The sequence below is a fragment of the Dama dama genome, chromosome 2, assembly GCF_033118175.1.
Source record: "Dama dama isolate Ldn47 chromosome 2, ASM3311817v1, whole genome shotgun sequence".
NCBI classification, from domain to species: Eukaryota; Metazoa; Chordata; class Mammalia; order Artiodactyla; family Cervidae; genus Dama; species Dama dama.
Window position 1 is genome coordinate 18,275,613 of NC_083682.1, and position 20,150 is coordinate 18,295,762.

The window sequence follows — 20,150 nt, forward strand, 5'->3', positions numbered from 1 at the left end:
GGATTGCTGCTTCTTTAAATCTGATCTCTTTGAGTTATTAGTAGACTGTTCTCTGGCCCATTTTCTCCTACCCTCATTCACCCAGGACTATACTTTGATCCAGAGAAATACATTTCTGGGTTCAGGAGGGTCTTTTCAAGCCAGAAGGGTTATGTGGAATGATCATTATAAGCAAGATAAATCAAATACCTTATTACTAGCTGGTCTGCCAGGACTCTGCACACAGAGAAGCATAAGGCACATCTCCTGCCTCATGGACATACAGTTTGGTGCAGACATGGGGGCTTGGGCAGGTCTGTAAAGGACAGACCTGTGACGAGAAGAGCAGGGAGGAACTTCCCTGCTGATCCAGTGGAGAAAAGTTCTCCTTCCAATAGACGGGGTGCAGGTTTGATCCCTGGTTGCGGAGGTAAGATCCCACATGCCCCATGGCCAAAAAGAAACATTTAAAAAAAAATAGAAGCAATATTGTAACAAATTAAATAAAAACTAAAAAAAGAAAAAAGTCCACATCAAAAAAAATCTTAAAAAAAAAAAAATGAGAGCAGCTGACTCCTAGCCAGGCCACAAGATATGATGCTGTCCTGAAACCTACTGCTGTTCACCTCCTGCGGGTCCTCATTACCTCCTTCTGGATATCTGAGTGGCCTTCTCCCTGGTGTCTCCATCTTCAGTAGTTTCCTTCCTTACTTCACCCTGAGCATCCGTTAGTCTTCTGCTCAAACCCCCAGGATTGCCTTTTCATATTGTTTCATATTGTTGTACCAAAGCTTTTAAGTTTGAAATCCCATTTGTTGTTTTTCATTTTTCTTGTTTGTGCTTTTGGTCTCATTTGCAAAAAAGCATTGCTAAGACCAAAGTCAAGGAGTTTCTTCTCTTTGTTTCCTTCTAGGAGTTTTAATGTATCAGGTCTTAGGTTTAAGTCTTTGATCTATTTTGATTTACTCTTTGTGAGTGGTGTAAGATACAGGTCCAAGTTCAATGCTCTGCATGTGGTTATCCAGTTTTCCTAATACCATTTGTTGAAGAGAATATACTATCCTCACTGGGTATTCTTGCTTCTCCTGGTGAACATTAGCTGACTATATACATAGAAGTTTAATTTGAGGGCTCTATATTCTGTTCCATTGGTCTCTGTGTCTTTTTTTATGTCAGCACTTAAGTTTTTATTCCTATAGCTTTGGCATATAGTTTGAAATCAAGAAGCAGGATACCTCAAGTTTTGTTCTTTTTTCTCAGGGTTTCTTTGGTTATTCAGGAGGTATCTGTACCCCATGTTCATGGCTGTATTATTTATAGTAGCTAAGACATGGAAATAACCTAACTGCCCATTTTATATATATATGTGTGTGTATATATATAACATCTACATTGAGTCCCTTGATTGTGTATTGTATATTCTGGTATGTAAAACAGAATACTACTCAGTCTGAGAAAGAAGGACATCCTGCCACTTGCCACAACATGAATGGACCTTAAGTACATTATGCTAAGTGAGATTAGTTAGAGAAAGACAAAAATTGTATGATATCACTACATGTGGAATCTAAAAAAGCCAAACTTGTAAAGCAGAGAGTAAGATTATGGTTACCAGTAGATGAGGGGTGAAGGGATATGATAAAGGTTAAGAGTACAAATCTGCAACAAGTTAGGATATAAGCCCTAGAGATCAAATGCACAGTATAGTTAACACAGACAATAATAATGTACAATAATCATCAAACTTGCTAAGAGTAGAACTTAATTATTCTAACCATCAAAAGAGAGGTTAAAAAATAAAAAAATTTTTAAAAATTTTAAAAAGAGAGGTTAATTATGTAAATTGATAGAGTGTTAATTATCACTACAATGGCAATCACATTACAGTGTATAAATGTATCAAATTAACATGTTGCATATATTGATATGTAAAATATATTTCAATACAAAAAATTAATAAAAGAATGATACCACCCAAACAATGGAGAAGGAAATGGCAACCCACTCCAGTATTCTTGCCTAGGAAATCCCATGGACAGAGGAGCCTGGCGGGCTATAGTCCGTGGGGTCACAGAAGTCAAACACGACTTAGTGGCTGAACAACCACCACCAAACAAACAAACAGGGGGTCCCCCTGAGTCCACAAGCCCCTCTCAATCTTTTGGTTAAAATAACTCATAGCATCTCACATCATGAAAATTGTACTCTAAGATCTGCTAAAAATAAGCAAACACTACCTAGAATTCAGGAAAGCTTTTCTATATATTAGTAAGTTATATTTTGTTAATCCAAACAATATCCATTTAAAATAATGCAGGGGACATTATCTCTTCTGCCCAAAGACAATGACTGTTGTGTGTAAAGAATTCAGTAATTTTTCTTTCTTCTCCCTTGGAGAAGGTTCTAGTATTCTTGGTAAAGGTTCAGTTTGTCACAACTGAACCACCACCTACATTTTGGCCAGCACCTCATCTGCTCCCTTGTACAGGCCATCTCTCTGGTCCATGTGGTCCACTGGCCACTCCAAAACTTGCTTCTCCTTTTTTCTACCTTTGCTCACACATTCGCTCTAGAGGCCTCTTCCTGCCAGTACCCACCTCCAACACCCCATGTCCAAACTCTCCCCAGTGTTTGAGGCCTAATTTAAATACCACCCACATCAGAATAATCTGCATGTCTTTTTTAAAAACAGCTTTCCTGGGCTCTCATTTTCCAGTTCCTTGGGCCTGGGACAAGGTCCAGGAATCTATTTTTAATTGTCCTAAATGATTCGTAAGTCCCACAGACTTAGGGTTCATCCACTAGAGCTACAGATCCAAGACTTTTGGATTTCACAGGCCAACAAGGTTGACATAGGTACACACACAATCAAGGGACTCAGTGTTGGTGTCATATATATTTTGCTCAATAAGGATATTATAAAACATCAGGAGAAAAGGACATTGTCATTTCTTTCTCTTGGATGAAGCTATCACCCCATCCATCAATGTTACTTAGTGGAGCCTTGAGTGTGGGCTCAGCCCTAGCCCAGGTCCTGGGGGTGACGGGCACTACAGGGCAACCCCTGTTGAAGAGGGCAACAGCCTGGGAAAGGTGGGGGGCACGGGGTAAGTGTCATTGGCTAAAGAACAGCTTATGTCTACTTCAGTGCCAGGGAAGGTCCGAGCAGGAAGAGGCTCTGCCAGGCCAGGGTCACACAGAGCAGGACTTCACAGCTGAGGCCCCTGAATGGGAACCCCAGAGCTGGGAGGAGAGGGTGATATAAGGGTGAGGAAGCAGCCTGGACAAGCATCACCAGCCCCCAAAGCCTGTCTCCTCAAGCATGAACTTAACTAGCTGTCTCCCCAAAGAGCTAACTCAGTAAGGAGGGAACTAAAGGCAGGTATAAGCTGAATTCCAAACCTGCGCTCTAACTCTGCTGTGTATCTATAATTTCAGTTCAGTTCAGTCGCTCAGTCATGTCCAACTCTTTGCAACCCCATGGACTGTAGCACGCCAGGCCTCCCTGTCCATCACCAACTCCCAGAGTTTACTCAAACTCATGTCCATTGAGTCAGTGATGTCATCCAACTATCTCATCCTCTGTCATCCGCTTCTCCTCCTGCCTTCAATCTTTCCCAACATCAGGGTCTTTTCCAGTGCGTCAGTTCTTCACATCAGGTGGCCAAAGTATTAGAGTGTCAGCTTCAGCATCACTCCTTCCAATGAATGTTCAGGACTGATTTTTTCATTTAGGATGGACTGGTTGGATCTCCTTGCTGTCCAAGGGATTCTCAAGAGTCTTCTCCAACACTACAGTTCAAAAGCATTGATTCTTCAGTGCTCAGCTTTCCTTATAGTTCAACTCTCACATCCATACACAACCACTGGAAAAACCATAGCCTTGACTAGAACAGACCTTTGTTGGCAAAGTAATGTCTCTGCTTTTTAATATGGGTCTAAGTTGGTCATAACTTTTCTTCCAAGGAACAAGCATCTTTTAATTTCATGGCTGCAATCACCATCTGCAGTGATTTTGGAGCCCAGAAAAATAAAAGTCTGACACTGTTTCCACTGTTTCCCCATCTATTTGCCATGAAGTGATTGGACCAGATGCCATGATCTTAGTTTTCTGAATGTTGAGCTTTAAGCCAACTTTTTCACTCTCCTCTTTCACTTTCATTAAGAGCCTCTTTAGTTCTTCACTTTCTGCCATAAGGGTTGTGTCATCTGCACATCTGAGGTTATTGATATTTCTCCTGGCAATCTTGATTCCAGCTTGTGCTTCATCCAGCCCATCAGTTTCTCATGATGTACTCAGCATATAAGTTAAATAGGCAGGGTGACAATACACAGCCTTGATGTACTTCTTTCCCTGTTTGGAACCAGTCTGTTGTTCCACATCCAGTTCTAACTGTTGCTTTCTGAGCTGCATACAGATTTCTCAAGAAGCAGATCAGGTGATCTGGTATTCACATCTCTTTAAGAATTTTCCATAGTTTGTGGTGATCCACACAGTCAAAGACTTTGGCGTAGTCAATAAAGCAGAAATAGATGTTTTTCTGGAACTCTGTTGCTTTTTCGATAAGCCAACGGATGTTGGCAATTTGATCACTGGTTCCTCTGCCTTTTCTAAAACCAGCTTGAACATCTGGAAGTTCACAGTCTATACTTCTACTACCTAGAAAATTGTTCTTGAACATTAATAGTCCAACTTATTGAGTTAGATGATATTAATGAGCAAAACACCACATCTACTTGCTAACTACCCTCCAGGAACATTTCTGCAGTACATAGAGCAAGTATTCCTACTTTAGATGCAATAACATAAAGCCTATCATAAAAATAAATATCATAATAAATGAATAATATCTAACATACAATTATAGAAGTTCTCATATTTAACTATTTATGCTCAAAATTTAAAACTAACTTTATGGCACAATCATAAACATCTTTAGAATTCCAAGCCCACAGAAATAACCAGCTTTGTTTTATTGAATGAAAAATTTGACATTTTCCCACACTGCTCTAATTGTGTTCTGTTGAATAATATCAACCTGAAGTTCTAGCATCAGATAAAAAATAAAGCATATTCTTCCCGGGGGAACTTCTTAAATTAGTTTGATAATCAGAGATATATTGATGTTAAAGAAAAACCACTGAATAATACTTTTAAATTACTTATATATATATAATAATTTAAATTATTATATAGTCATCATAAAAACACACCAGAATCATAAGGACACAAAAAAGTGAAATTAACATTTGACTGAAAAATCTATATTAGATAAATACTTTCTTATTAATTACACATATAATATTTATAAAAATTGACTACTTCTGTATTCCTGAACAAATCTTAACCAATATCAAAAGAATTGATATCACTAACCATGTTCTCTGACAATAGTAAAAGTATTTCTTAATATTTAAAATATGTTTTTGCTTCACATGTCAAAGAAAAAGCAAAGATTGAAATTATAAAATAATTAAAAGTAAATCATAAGAAAAACAGGATAAGAACAGGAAAACCCATTACCTAACTTATATATTTGTATCCATGTATGTATAAACTAGTGAAAGATAGTCCAAACATTAATAAGATAAATAGACAAATAAGTTAGAAATAATGCAGGGGACTAAACATACACACATAGGCATATAGAGGGGAAAAAAGAAGAAAGTATAATAAAAGAAAGAGCAAAACTTGAAAAAAAGTTTAAATACAGTAAGTAATACCAGGAATTTTAAAAGTGAAATAAATACAAATAAAATAAGATTTCTTTTTAAATTTAGGAAAATTCTATGGAAACAATAGGTCAACCAGTTTTTTTAAACCAGTCATTCTTGACATTGGTGAAGACTTTTGGGATCTGACATCAAAACTAAAGGCAACAAAAAGGAAGCCTAAACAAATGAAACTACATCAAGCTAAAAGGCAAAGGAAACCACCAATGAAATGAAAAGGCAACCTACTGAATGGGAGAGTATGTTTGCAAATCATCTATCTAACAAGGAGTTAATACACAAAATACACAAAGAACAATACAACTCAATAGCAAAAAAAGCAATCCAAACAAAATGTGGACAGAGTATCTGAACAGATATTTTTTTTCCCCGAGAAGACATACAGGTGACCTGCAGGTACTCAAAAAGGGGCTCAGCATCTTTAATCATCAGGGAAATGCAAATCAAAGTCTCAATGAAGTATCACCTCATCCCTGTTACTATCAAAAAGACAAGAAATAACAGGAACTGTTGAGGATGTGAGAAAAGAGAACCCTTGTGCAGTATTGATGGGAATGTCAATTGGCTTAGCTACTATGGAAAACAGTATGGAGGGTCCTCAAAAAATTAAAAATAGAAAATAAAAATAAATAAATAAAAATAGAGCTAACGTGTGAACCAGAAATTCCATTTTTGGATATTTATCCAAAGAAAATGAAAACACTAACTCCAAAAGATAAATGCTTTTTAAAGTAAAAAAAAAAAAAAAAGTAGATTACTATGGTAAGGGGAAAAAAAGATATATGTGTCACCCTGTTCATTGCAGCATTCTTTACAATAACCAAGATATGAAAACAACTTAGGTGCCCGTTGATGGATGAATGGATAAATAAGGTGTGGTTTATATATATGCAATGAAATATTATCCAGCCATAAAACAGAATGAAGTCTTGTCATATGACTTGAGGGCATCAAGCTAAAGTGGAATAAGTCAGACAAAGACAAATGCAGTATGATCTCATAAGTAATAGCCAACAAAACAAAACCACACAACAAACAACCTTATAAATATTAACAGATATGGGAGACAGATTGCTGATTCCCAGAGTGGGGAGGTGGGGGGAGGGGCAAAATGGGTGAAAATGGTCAAAGTGTACAAACTCCCAGTTATAAAATAAATAAGTCCTGGGAGCATAATGTATAACATGGTGACTATAGGTAACAATACTATATTGCACATTTGAAAGCTGTTAAGAAAATTGATCTTAAAAGTTCTCATCAGAAGAAAAAAATCTGTTAACTCTGTATGGTGATGAATGTTGTTAACAAGACTTATGGGGTGATCATTTGGAAGTGTATACACATATCTAATCATTATGTTGTACACCTGAAACCAATATATGTCAATTATACCTAAATAAATAAACAAATGAAATAATTTTAAAAGGTTGACCAAATAGGCAATTTTCCAGGAAAATAATTTTTAAAACTAATTCAAGAAAAAAGAGAACATGAATCAACCTAGAGTCATTAAAATGATTGAGTAGGAAGAAAGGAGATTGAAAAGTATAAAATAAAACTGCTATTGTTCTCAGAGGATATAATTATTTAGAATACTTGAGAATGTCTATAATCCTAATATTAGAATTTTAACAAAGTTCTACATAAAATCAGTATATAAAATCATCAGTGTTCTTACAGACCAACAGTTATCAAATGGAAAATATAAATTTTGAAAAATGATGTAATTTGCAATGGGGCTTCCCTAGTGGCTCAGACAGTAAAGAATCGGTCTGCAATTTGGTAGACATGGGTTTGAACCCTGGGTCAGGAAGATCCCCTGGAGAAGGGAATAGCTACCCACTCTAGTATTCTTGCCTGGAGAATTCCATGGACAGAGGAGCCTGACAGGCTACAGTCCATGGAATCACAAAGAGTTGGACACGACTGAGTGACTAACACAGACACACCATTTGCAATACCAACAAAAACTATAAAGTACCTAGGAATAATTCTAACAATGATGCATAAGACTTTTGTGGAGAAAATTATTTTTTAATTATGAAAAGGAACTTAAAGAACTTAAAAACAACTTTAAATGGCCAATATATCTTCCAAATTAAAGTACAAATTCAGTGCAAAATATAAAATTACTGGGAGAGTTTTTCCCACATAATTGATCATCTAATTCCAAATTTAACATTTAAAAATAGGCAAAATAATTGTGTAGATGAAGAGTCTATGGAGACGAATTAAACTTACCAGTAAGACTCACTAGAAATTAAAGTAACTCACTAGAAAGTAAAATAAAGTGAGCACAGTATTATAACATGGATAGACAAAAGGCAAATTGAGAGAGAAGAAGACACAGATCTAAGATTATATCAATATATCCATAAGTTTGGTGTCATTACAAGTCAGTAGAAGATGGCTATCTAAGGCATGATACCTGTCCACATGGGAGGAAAAATGTGTCCCTACCCTACAGTGACTCAGCGGTAAAAGAATCTGCCTGCAATGCAGAAGACTCGAGTTTAATCCCTGGTCGGGAAGATGTCTTGGAGAAGGAAATGGCAACCCACTCCAGTATTCTTGCCTGGAGAATCCCATGGGCAGAGGAGCCTGGCAGACTATAGTCCATGGCATCGCAAAGAGTCGGAGATGACTCAACAACTAAACAAAAATAACAACAACACCCTACATGATATATAAAAAAGATATAGTCTAAAGATGTCAATTTTTTGAAAAGAAACATTCCAAATTTATAGAAGAAAACATTAAAAACACAAAGTGAACAGTACAAAATGGGAAAAGACTTTTGTAACACTTTATAAATGAAAAAGAATTAATATCTATAATACCTAAACAACTACTCAAATTAGTAAGAAAAATGAATGAAGGATATATATACACAATTCACAGAGGAATAGATCTGAACAATAAATATGTGGAAATATGCCACACCTATCTAATAAACAGAAAATCCAAATTAAAATGATAATTAAATACCATTTCACCCCAATTAGATTGCAAAACATTAAGGCTGATCACACTGTCATTCACTGCTTTCAGTTGGGACATGTAGGAGAGTGATTTGGCAACATCTATTATGTTGGCCATGTGCACCCTAGCAGACGCTAGAAGAGTTAGGTGTCTATTCTAGAGATGCTTGCAAACATGCCCCAGGAGATATATATAAGCATCTTTCTCATATTCCTTGTGTTCCAAATTTTCATGACAGTTGCCTTGATGTGGGTCTTTACTCATTCGCACTAAGCATAAAGTAGACTTTCTTCATCTAGAAATGAACACACTCAAATTCTTGGAACTATTATCACATTTATTTCTTTGATAAATGCCTTCACTGCAAACAACTTACAAACATAGGTACCCCCTGCCCCCAAAAGAGGCCAGGTCCAAGCCTGAAAGCCCTATGGTAAATAAAGCCCACCAATTGATAATTCTACCTGTGGTCTCCATCAACTACTTCATGCATCATTTATATAGTTGGGCAAGGATCATGGATGAGAAAAGCTGCCAATATGAAAGACAGACAAATCAAAGAAAAGAAGGCAGAGGGAAGAGATAGTGCGGGGCAGGAAAGAAAGTTCTTCCTCTGCAGCCTCTGAATTAGGAGCTGCGCTTGGGACTTGGGGTGGGAGTTACTCAAGGATCTCCAAAGAAATAGAGCCAGTGGAAGATAGAGATCATCTATGGATAGACATGATAAAGAAAAAGATAGGAGAAGGAAATGGCAACCCACTCCAGTATTCTTGCCTGGAAAAGTCCATGGACAGAGGAGCCTGGCGGGCTGCAGTCCATGGGGTTACATGACTGAGCATGTGTGCAACGAGGGTGGAGGGAGATGGGTTGGTAGCAATAAAGTGATAGAACTAAAAAAAAAAAAAAGGAAAAAGATAGATATGTATTGGCTTATGCAATTGTGAGACTGGCAAGTCTTAAATCTGTGAGGCAGACTGGTGGGCTGAAAATTCCAGCAGGAGTTGATTGTAGTTTTGAGTCTTCAGGAAGCATGGAGGCAGAATGTCTTTCTTTTGGCAGCCTCAATGTTTTTACTTGCAGCTTTCAACTGATTAAATGAAGCCCACCCATATTATGGAATATTATCTGCCTCAGTCAAAGTCTGCTGCTGATTGTAAAACTTTTTTTAGTTTGACTATTTTAACAATTTTTTTTCAGATAGAACTGACATGTAACATTGTATTGGTTTCAGGTGTAAAGCATAATGATCTGATATTTGTGTATATTGCAAAATGATCACTATCGAAAGTCTTCTTAACATCTGGCATCATATATAGTCACAAACTATTTTTCTTGTAATGAGAACCTTTTAGATCTACTCTTTTGCAGTTCAGTTCAGTCATTCAGTCATGTCCGTGACTCTTTGTGACCCCATGAACCACAGCACGCCAGGCCTCCCTGTCCATCACCAATTCCCGGAGTCCACCCAAACCCATGTCCATTGAGTCGGTGATGCCATCCAACCATCTCATCCTCTGTCGTCCCCTTCTCCTCCCGCCCTCAATCTTTCCCAGCATCAGGGTCTTTTCAAATGAGTCAGCTCTTTGCATCAAGTGGCCAAAGTACTGGAGTTTCAGGTTCAACATCAGTCCTTCCAATGAACACCTAGGACTGATCTCTGTTAGGATGGACTGGTTGGATCTCCTTGCAGTCCAAGGGACTCTCAAGAGTCTTCTCCAACACTAGAGTTCAAAAACATCAATTCTTCGGTGCTCAGCTTTCTTTATAGTCCAACTCTCACATCCATACATGACCACTGGAAAAACCATAGCCTTGACTAGACAGACCTTTGTAGACAAAGTAATGTTTCTGCTTTTTAATATGCTGTCTAGAGGTTGGTTATAACTTTCCTTCCAAGGAGTAAGCGTCTTTTAATTTCATGGCTGCAATCACCATCTGCAGTGATTTTGGAGCCCAGAAAAATTAAGTCAGCCACTGTTTCCACTGTTTCCCCATCTATTTGCCATGAAGTGATGGGACCGGATGCCATGATATTAGTTTTCTGAATGTTCAGCTTTAAGCCAACTTTTTCACTCTCCTTTTTCACTTTCATCAAGAGGCTCTTTAGTTCTTCTTTACTTTCTGCCATAAGGGTTGTGTCATCTGCATATCTGAGGTTATTGGTATTTCTCCCGGCAATCTTGATTCCAGCTTGTGCTTCCTCCAGCCCAGCATTTCTCATGATGTACTCTGCATATAGCAACTTTGAAATACACAACACAGAATTGTTAACTGTAGTCACCATGCTGCACACTACACCCCCAGGAGTTATTTATCTTATAATTGGATATTTGTACTTTTTGGTTACCTTCATCCATTTTGCTCACTCCTACCTCTGGAAACTACCAGTTTGTTCTTTGTATCCATGAGCTCAGTTTGTTTTTCTTTTTTTTTTTTTGAAGGGGCTGTATGTGTGGTTATTTTTTTTTTTTTTTTTTTTAGATTTCATACATAAGTGAGGTTATATGATACTTGATTTTTGTCTGATTTATTTCACTTAACGCAATGCTCTCAAGGTTCATCCATGTTGTCACAAATGGCAATCTCTCATTCTTTTTTATGGTTGAATCACATTTCATTATATGTATTATACATATATATACATACCACATTTTCTTTATTCATCCATCTATTAGTATTCACTTAGGTTGCTTCCATGTCTTGGTTAGCATGTATAATGCTGCAATGAATATGGGGGTATAGCTATCATTTTTGTTGTTTTGGTTTCTTCAGATAAATACCAGAAGTAGAGTTTCTGGATCCTATGGTAGTTCTATTTTTATTTTTTTGAGGAAACTTCATACAGTTTTCCAGTGATTATAAATGGCAATCATGTCTACCTGCACAGCTGAATTTAAACTGATGTTTGACCAAACAACAGAGCCATAGCTTAGCTAATTTTGACACATAAAGTTAATCATTACAGGGTCTCACTGTTGTCCATGTCCCACATATCAAACATTATTTAGCACTTACTCTCTCTTTTGGAGGGTGGGTTGGGGGTGTTTGGGGGCTTTTTTAAAAAAATTACTGAGAATAATTGATTTACAATGTTGTATTAATTTCTGCTATAGAGCAGTGACTTAGTTATTGAGACTTCTAAATGTGATTGGTTTGAAGAACATCTGAGGGATTTAATTTTATGGTAGACGCTAATGCTAAAAACCTGGAAAATGCGATTTCTCATACAAAATCAAAGAGAGATGCAAGTATAATAATATGGCTTAGAAAATGTGGATACCCAAAACCCCACAGTGGAAATGAAAAGACTTTACCTTGATCTAGAATAAAAGAACAGTATGTAGAATGGAGACTCAGTTTTCACTTTGGTGAAATCTATACAGATGTAAAGTAACTAGGTAGTATGAAAATTTCCAGGTTCTTATGTTTGTGCACAGTGGAGGGAACCTCCAGGTTCTACCTTGAAGCGTCTTTGTATTATTTCAGCAGCACTGATTTAATGCTGACTTACTCTGGATAAAGGTTTCCATTGATAAGCATTCACTGTTCTCTTGGGAACTAAATTGTTTCCTCCAGGGTTTTGCACTTGACTTGCTGAAAGTAACTGGCGTGTGCCAGAGTAGTTATAGATTGGAAACTACCCCAAATGGAAGATAATTACTAAATCTTGCTTTTAAGCCAAAAAGGTTGAAAACTGGGCATTTCCCTTCACATATTCCCATTCACCAAAAGAGTCAGATTCTTTGGGCTGAGAGAATATGACCCCAAATAAATTTATTTATTTTTAAGAATTTTTTTACTATTTTTAAAGACTTTATTGAATTTGTTACAATATTGCTTCTGTTTTATGTCTTTTGGCCCTGAGGCTTACCGAAGCTTAGCTCCCTGACCAGGAATCAAACCCATACCCCTAGCACTGAAAGTGAAGTCTTTACCAGTGAACCACCAGGGAAGTCCCAAATAACTTCAAATTAGTGCCTTTTGTTTCAGTACATATAAAAATGTAAAATATCCAGTGAGCATTTTTTGTTAATCTTGAAAGAAATTAAAAAAAAAAAAAAAACTGAGGTGAATTGAACATTGGAAACTTACCTGAATTGAGCTCATAAAAATTCTTTTACTCTATTTTTATAAATACTTTTTCCACCTTTATGAATAAGGCTAGCTTTGAAGCACACTCTGTCAGCCAGTGTTTTAAATGGTTAGAACCTGACACCCGGTCTAAAACCAGCTTGATTCTGGAAAGCCTGTGTCTGCAGAAGCCTGTTTTTAGAAATATGCACTCATTGAATTCTTTGCTTACCTTAACCATACTCTGGTGTTCCAGGATCCAGACAGGCATATAGCCTTGATAACAAAAGCAAATATTTGCCATTCTTAGAAAACAGTATGAAACAAGCATCTCCAACACATCTCAAGTTTTTGTATGCCTCATGAATACTCCTCTTGTTGCTTTATATTCACGTGTGGAACATCTGCTTGGATCATCCTTGTATCTGTGTAACGATGCTCTGATTCAGTGACTTTCTCATATTAGGGAATTTGTTTGTCTTGAACACATACTCCAAATAAAGAGAAATAAATGGCTGAGGGAGAAACCAAGAGGAGGAGGACAGGTAGGAGCAGGAAAAGGAACACTAGCTTTGGGACTTCTGGGTCCAGAAGGCAATCTCCAAGGCTGGCCTAGACCTCAGAGGGCACCCAAGACCGCCAAGAAGGCACAGCGTCCACGTCCGGAGCCAGAATAGAAGTCTCGGGACTCCACGTAGATCCTCCTGGGGGTCTCCCAGCTTCTCTGTGCCCCTCCCACTTCGGGATGAAAGCCAGTGTCCCCGGGGAACTGCCTGCCACTCGGTGGCGAGGACTTATGCTGTCTCTCTGCTTCAGACATGATCCCTCCCACCGAGCTTCCTCCAGATGACAGCACCCCTTTCCAAGGTCACTGCCAAGGACAACACACCCCCAAACTCTGACTCTTTCCAAGCCTCTGAAAACACAATAGAAGAAGTGGGAGAGGAAACCGGGTTTTCTCCATCACAGGTGGGTAGATGGAGAACTTGATCATTCACACCCGAGGGGAAGACTGTGGTCTGTTTTCTGTACCTCACACTGTAACATCATGCCATGATGGGGACCCCAGTGACAGCTGTGGGCAAGGGCACCTGCAGGGTGCTACTGCCCTCAGATCAAACTCGGTAACCTCAGCCTTCTTAGAAGTAAGCCCAGGCATGGTTTGTGAGGGAGACAGACCCACAGCTGTGTTGGGGAAAGCTTACCTTGGCCTCGGTTCCCCGTCTCTGAGCCGAGATGCTAATAATGCCTCCATCACAGGGTTGCTGAGATGTTAGATGTGATGATGTAAGTGGTCCCCACTGCAGGGCCTGGCGTCTGGTCAGAGGGCATTGAGAGACACAGAACAGGGACTGCTACCCTCTGTGTGTTTAAGGAGCGGGTGCTTGGGAAGAGATGCCAGCCGGATGGAAGAGGGGAGCCCTGGCAGAACAGGCCCATCCACTGAGGATGCCCAAGGGGTACCGACTCACCCAGCAGGCCTCGGGGTTCTCAGGACCACTCAGAGCAGGCACACACAGCCGAAACAAAGGAGTGAGCTCAGACCCCGCAGTCCTGCGGGTGCAATGACACCTGTCTTGATGGACAGGGTGAGTGCGAGGCGGCTCCAGGCGCTGGCTGCATTCTTGAGCTGAGAAGCCGCACTCTGGTTTCGGTCCCTCCTGGCCTCCTCACTGACCCGGGGCATTACTTCCTGCTCCTCTCCTCTCCCCACCTTCTTGTTTAAAAAAATGTTAAAAGGTTTTGTCAGTGAATAATCTTATTCATAAAGCAGGGGTGCTGACAGTTTGCAGAGCTAAATGGGCACTTAACTGCATGTCTAATAAATCTGCACCCAGAGTAAACAGAGGGAAGAGGGTTTGGGAAGGAAAGGAGGTCAGTATGAAAAGGGCCTGTCACGGTGACTTACCAGCCCTCAGCAACCACGGCGTCCACCTGTGCCCTCCTGGCCACCACTGACCTGGAGCGGCCAGGGGCCGAGAGTGTGCATGGCTGGATGAGCACACACACCTGCACGGGCACACACACCTGGATGAGCACACACACCTGCACGGGCACACACACCTGGATGAGCACACACACCTAGATGGACTCACACATCTGCAGGGGCACACACAGCTGGATGGGAGAGGAGGTGGGGATGACTGGGGCACAAAACTGCAGGGGCACTCATACTTGCACGGGCACACACACCTGGATGGGCACACACACCTAGATGGGCTCACACATCTGCCGGGGCACACACAGCTGGATGGGGGAGGAGGCCGGGAGGACCAGGCAGCCTCCTGTCCACAGGAGGCAGGGAGGCCGAAGCAGGCTGGTGCAGAGCTCCGTTCGTTTCAGCATCTGCACCCGGATTAGAGGCGGCGTTACCAGGACCTTTCTGCCTCCCAAACCACCCTCCGCCCAGGATTTGGGCAACAATCTGGGATTAGAGGCAGGTTCAGGTGACTTATCGCACACCTGTTGTTCCAGTGTTAATCACCCTCCCAGGTGCACAAGGGTCCAGCCTAAGGACTCAATGCTGCCTTAGCGACCTCGCCTGGTAAGGGGGGATGTGCCCTCCATGAATCACCTTCCTTGTCCACAGAGAACACCAGTTCCTGGGTAGGGGCAGGGTAAAAACACAGAGATCTAGCTGGAATCCCCACCTTTGCTCCAACACTCACTCAGGTGTGTCTCCGGCAAGCTTACTAAGGACAGAGACATGTTCCTTGGCCCCCTCGCAGCTCTCCTGCCCTTGGCACCAGCCCTGGGCAGGCACGGGAAGCGCCTGCTGACTCCAATGGGGCTGACACTGCTGCTGGGCCCAGAGGCCGGGACACCCCGCTTTCTGAGGGCAGAGATTGCTGCTGGCTTCCTGCCTGAGTGTCAGGCCTTTCTCTGCTGTCTCCCCCAGCCCTCCCTCCCCACAACCTGCAAGTGCTGCCAGCCCCAAGGCTTTAGACTTGAGCCCTAGGCGCAGCTGCCATCTCCCCTTTCCCTGTCCCCCCAATCCTTCAGGACCAATGCCTTCCCTTCAGCCACCTCCCACATCGCCTCCGGAGCAAAATCAGACTGCCTCACCCACCCGCCACCAGCTACAAATACGATTTGTGTCTAAATAGGAGATTAAAGGGAGAAGGCTATGGCACCCCACTCCAATACTGTTGCCTGGAAAATCCCATGGATGGAGGAGCCTATTCCACGGATGGAGTAGGCTGCGGTCCATGGGGTTGCTAAAAGTTGGATACGACTGAGCGACTTCACTTTCACGCATTGGAGAAGGAAATGGCAACCCACTCCAATGTTCTTCTTGCCTGGAGAATCCCAGGGATGGGGGAGCCTGGTGGGCTGCCGTCTGTGGGGTCGACAGAGTCGGAAACGACTGAAGTGACTTAGCAGCAGTAGGAGATTAAAAAAATTTTTTTTATTTATTTATTTTTGGCTGTACTGGGTCTTCAATGCTGCATGGGCTTTTCTTGAGTTGCGGTGAATGGGGGCTACTCTCTAGTTGCATGCTTTAGCTTCTCATTGCAGGAGCTTCTCTTGTTGTGGAGCACAGGCTCTAGGGCATGTGGGCTTCGGTAGTTGGCAGCATGTAGGTTCCGTATTTGTGGCTCACAGGCTAAGTTGCTTCTCAGCCTGTGTGATCTTCCCCAGCTAGGGATCGAACCTATGTCTCCAGGACTGGCAGGCAGATTCTTTACCACTGAGCCACCAGGGAAGCCCTAAATAGGATTTTAATTCTGTTTTAGACAAATACCTCTGTATGCATCTTTTTCGCAGGCTGCCGGCTGCATCCTAGCCTGGGATCTGGAGAATCTTCCAAGAGTTTCTTCTTCAAAGCCGCGTCAATGCTTTTCCCCTCAAAGGGTTAGCCAAATGGAGGTGAGCTGACCCTTGGCCCTGCAGGCCAGCAAGTGGGGGCTCCCCATCACCCTCCCCAGTGCCTCTGTCCCTGGGGAAGCAGCCGAGCACCACGTCCCTTGGCTGGTGGGACTCTTTCTGAGGACAACAGATGTTTTGCTCGGCCTTCTCTCTCGTCTCTGAAAAGTGCTGGCAGCCGCCTGCCCTGCCTCCAGCGAGCTAGGTGCTAACAGGGGTCAGTGATGGGAGAGGCAGTGCGTGGTGTAAAGTCAGACCGACCCTCCTGCTGAGAACACAGAAGCCCTGGGCCAGGAGCGGTGTCAGCAGGTCCTGATCTTCCAGCGCCTGTGTGTGGTTCTTGGGAGCCTCCGTGCAGAAACTCTGAACGTATCAATTGGAAAACAGCCTGGAGGAATTCATGCTCTAACAGGGAAACCAAACAAATCCTTGTGCTCTTTGGAAGAATGGCAGGACCACAACGATGATGACAAAAGATGCATTAAAAGGAAGCAGGGAGAGAGGAAGGAACAGGTTAGACTGGCGTAGAGGAGAGCTTAATGAAAGAACGCGAAGACGTGGCTTCAAACTCTTACCGCTGGAGGAGGGGAAGGGAGAGGGAGCCAGCGGGGAGGAGGACATTGTCTCCTGGGTAGGGAGGGGCGCAGCCTTGCGGAGCGGGACTGGAAGGGTCCAAAGAGGAGGGAGAAGCCTCTGGAGAAGCCTGGACGATGCAGCTCCTCCCTCCATGAAGGTAGCAGAGAGAGGACCACCAGGAGTCTGTGTGGACACAGAGCAGCAGCCCCCCACACTTTAGACAAACAGGCATTCAGTACATAGAAATCCTGAGAAACAGGTGTGGGGTGTGTGTGTGTTGCGGGGGGAGGGTGGGGTAAAGCACATTTCAGCTGTCTAACCCCAGTACTTCCTGGTCTTCAAATATGATGGGGTAAGATTTCTGTGGCACCTACAGAAAATCACCAGGGGCTCAGGCAATCATCCAGCAGGTGACTCGGGCAGGAGCTCTCTAGGGTGAGCCCCCAGGGATAGTCTTTAACCCAGTCCTGTAAAGTCCCTGGTTATTTTCTGCTGAGTGGACAACATGCAAGCAGGCCGACAGATCACAGCTTCTTGAGGAAAGAGCTTCCTGCGCTGCAGTCCAGTTCCAGCCCCAGCCCGGCTCAGGCCATGGGGCAAGGCCGGGCGATGAAGTTGAAATATGGTGAGAAGTGCAGGGGAATCTATACTCAGCTTGAAGGGCAGATCACTGAGGTCCACAGACTCCCTTCTCTAAGATGGCTGTAGAACTGACCAGTCTCTGAGACAGACTGGATTCCAGCCCAGTTAAGGCTGGTTTCTGATAGATCTGCCTGGGCTAGTGTGAGGGCTCAAAGCTCACAGCGTGACCCATTGGGAGACTGTGTGAGTCAAGCTGGGTGAGACCTTTGTAGACCGTGGAGAAGCCATTCAGGGGATGCCATGCCCCAGAACATGAATGCAGAGCTCGGTGAGCAGGCCTGGGCACCCTGGGAGGCTGGGACCTGCCCTGGGAATCCAGGTGGTGGGAGCAGAGGGAGGGAGGCCGCCTCCCAACCCTGCATTAGGACGAAGCTGTGTGCAGGAGAGGACTGCTGCTGGAAGCAATTTCCCCACCACCACCCCGAGAAGGCGCAGGCGGTTTCCAAGCAGGGAGAGAGGGCAGGCCAGCCATGGAGACCCTCTGCAAGGACGAAGCCCACCAGGCTTGGTTCTCAGTGTGGCTCCTTACCAGCTGCATGACCAGGGTTAGATGATCAACCTCACTCCAATGAATAAACTTCCTGTAAAACTGGAAAAAAACAGTCCACATTGCAGCCCAAGGGGCAGCATCAGCTACAAGTGCTTGTAAGAGACTCCTCCATCCTCACAGGGATGCAGGAATCTCGTGTGGTCAGCTTCCCTCCGTGGTCAGTTTACTCAGCCCTCTTCCATCCTTTGAAAAACAAAAGGCAGCAGGTGAGCAAGCCCCGAAATAAGACCCTGAACCCTCAGGGGTCACCACCCTGGATGCTGGAGGAGAGAATGCTTTTTTTCAGCAGCGTCCTCAAATGTAGACATCCAGCGGCTGCTGATAAAGAGAGGAGGCAGTCCCCCACAGGGACTTGTGGAGCTGGTGTCTGGGTGCCAGTCACGAGGTTCGAGACCTGGAAGGAAAAGGGAAGGATGGATGTGGAGAAGGAGCTTGACTTGGCCCCTGAATCTGTGCCCACCGGCTTTGGAAAGGCCCAGCCCAGACCCACCGCTGGCCCACGGGGCTGAACTTCACAGAGCTGAGGCTGGAGGACAAGCTGAAGGCTGGAAGACAAGCTCAAGGCTGGTCAGTGGAGGTGACATTGAGCTCGGGGCCTCGAAAACAGGAGGGAAGATAACCCAAGCTCTTAAGACTGTCCGCTCACCCCTCCAACCTGCAGGGCCACGTGCTGTGCCGGGCTACGTGGCTTCAGTCCTGTCCAACTCTTTGCGACCCCACGGACTGCAGCCCACCAGGCTCCTCTGTCCATGGGATTCTCCAGGCAAGAGTACTGGAGTGGGTTGCCATTTCCTCCTCTAGGGGAACCTCCCGATACAGGGATCAAACCCCTGTCTCTTACATAGGGCCAAGAAACAATACCAAAGATGACGGGCCAGGAACCCAGGGCTGGAAGTCAGAAACAATGCCCAGAGCCAGGCTGGGAGAAACCCAGAGCATGTGCACACACCTATCCTTGAACTCTGGTGGTTCAGACCTTGAACGGTCAGACACCTATGAGAAGGACAGCATGACAGCCCAGACCAGAGACTGGAAACCAGCCTAAGAAAGCTGTGTCCTAATGAGGGCCTTCCTGGGGCCGGAGAACGGGACAGAAGGATTCCTCAAGCAGGAGACCCAGCTGGCAGGACTCACCTGCTTACTTTGGCCGCGGGGACACCGCCTGGTGGGCAGATCCTAAAGCCCTGGGCGGTGGCGGGGGGGAAGCAGGGGGAGGCTCAGGTGAGGGAGGCAGTGGCCGACAGCTGGGTGTGGGCTGCACGAACTGGTTCTCGGAGGCCAAGTCCTTACCTCCGCGTTAAGAGAGAGACTGCTTTCTTTTTGTTGATCTCAAAGGCCAGGGGAAGGCACGGCCTTAGCAAAGTCAAAGTGGCCATCACGACGCTTGAATCCAGTCCTGTCGAAGGAGTTGTGTACTACAAGCTCTCAGGCTTACGAGTTTTTTTTTTTTCTTAACTTTATTTTTGGCTGTGCCGAGGCTCTGGTGCTGTGTGTGGGCTTTCTCGAGTCGTGGTGCACGGGTTTCTCACTCCACTGGCTTCTCTCGTTATGGAGCACGGGCTCTAGGGAGCTCAGGCTCAGCAGCTGTGGCACATGGGCTGAGCTGTCCCTTGGCATGTGGGATCTTCCCAGACCTGGGATCGAACCCGAGTCTCTTGTGTCTCCTGCATTAGCACCACCCTCTTTGCATAGGATGTATTCAAAAAGATCTAAATACACTCCCTGGAAGAAACAACACACCCCATCCTTT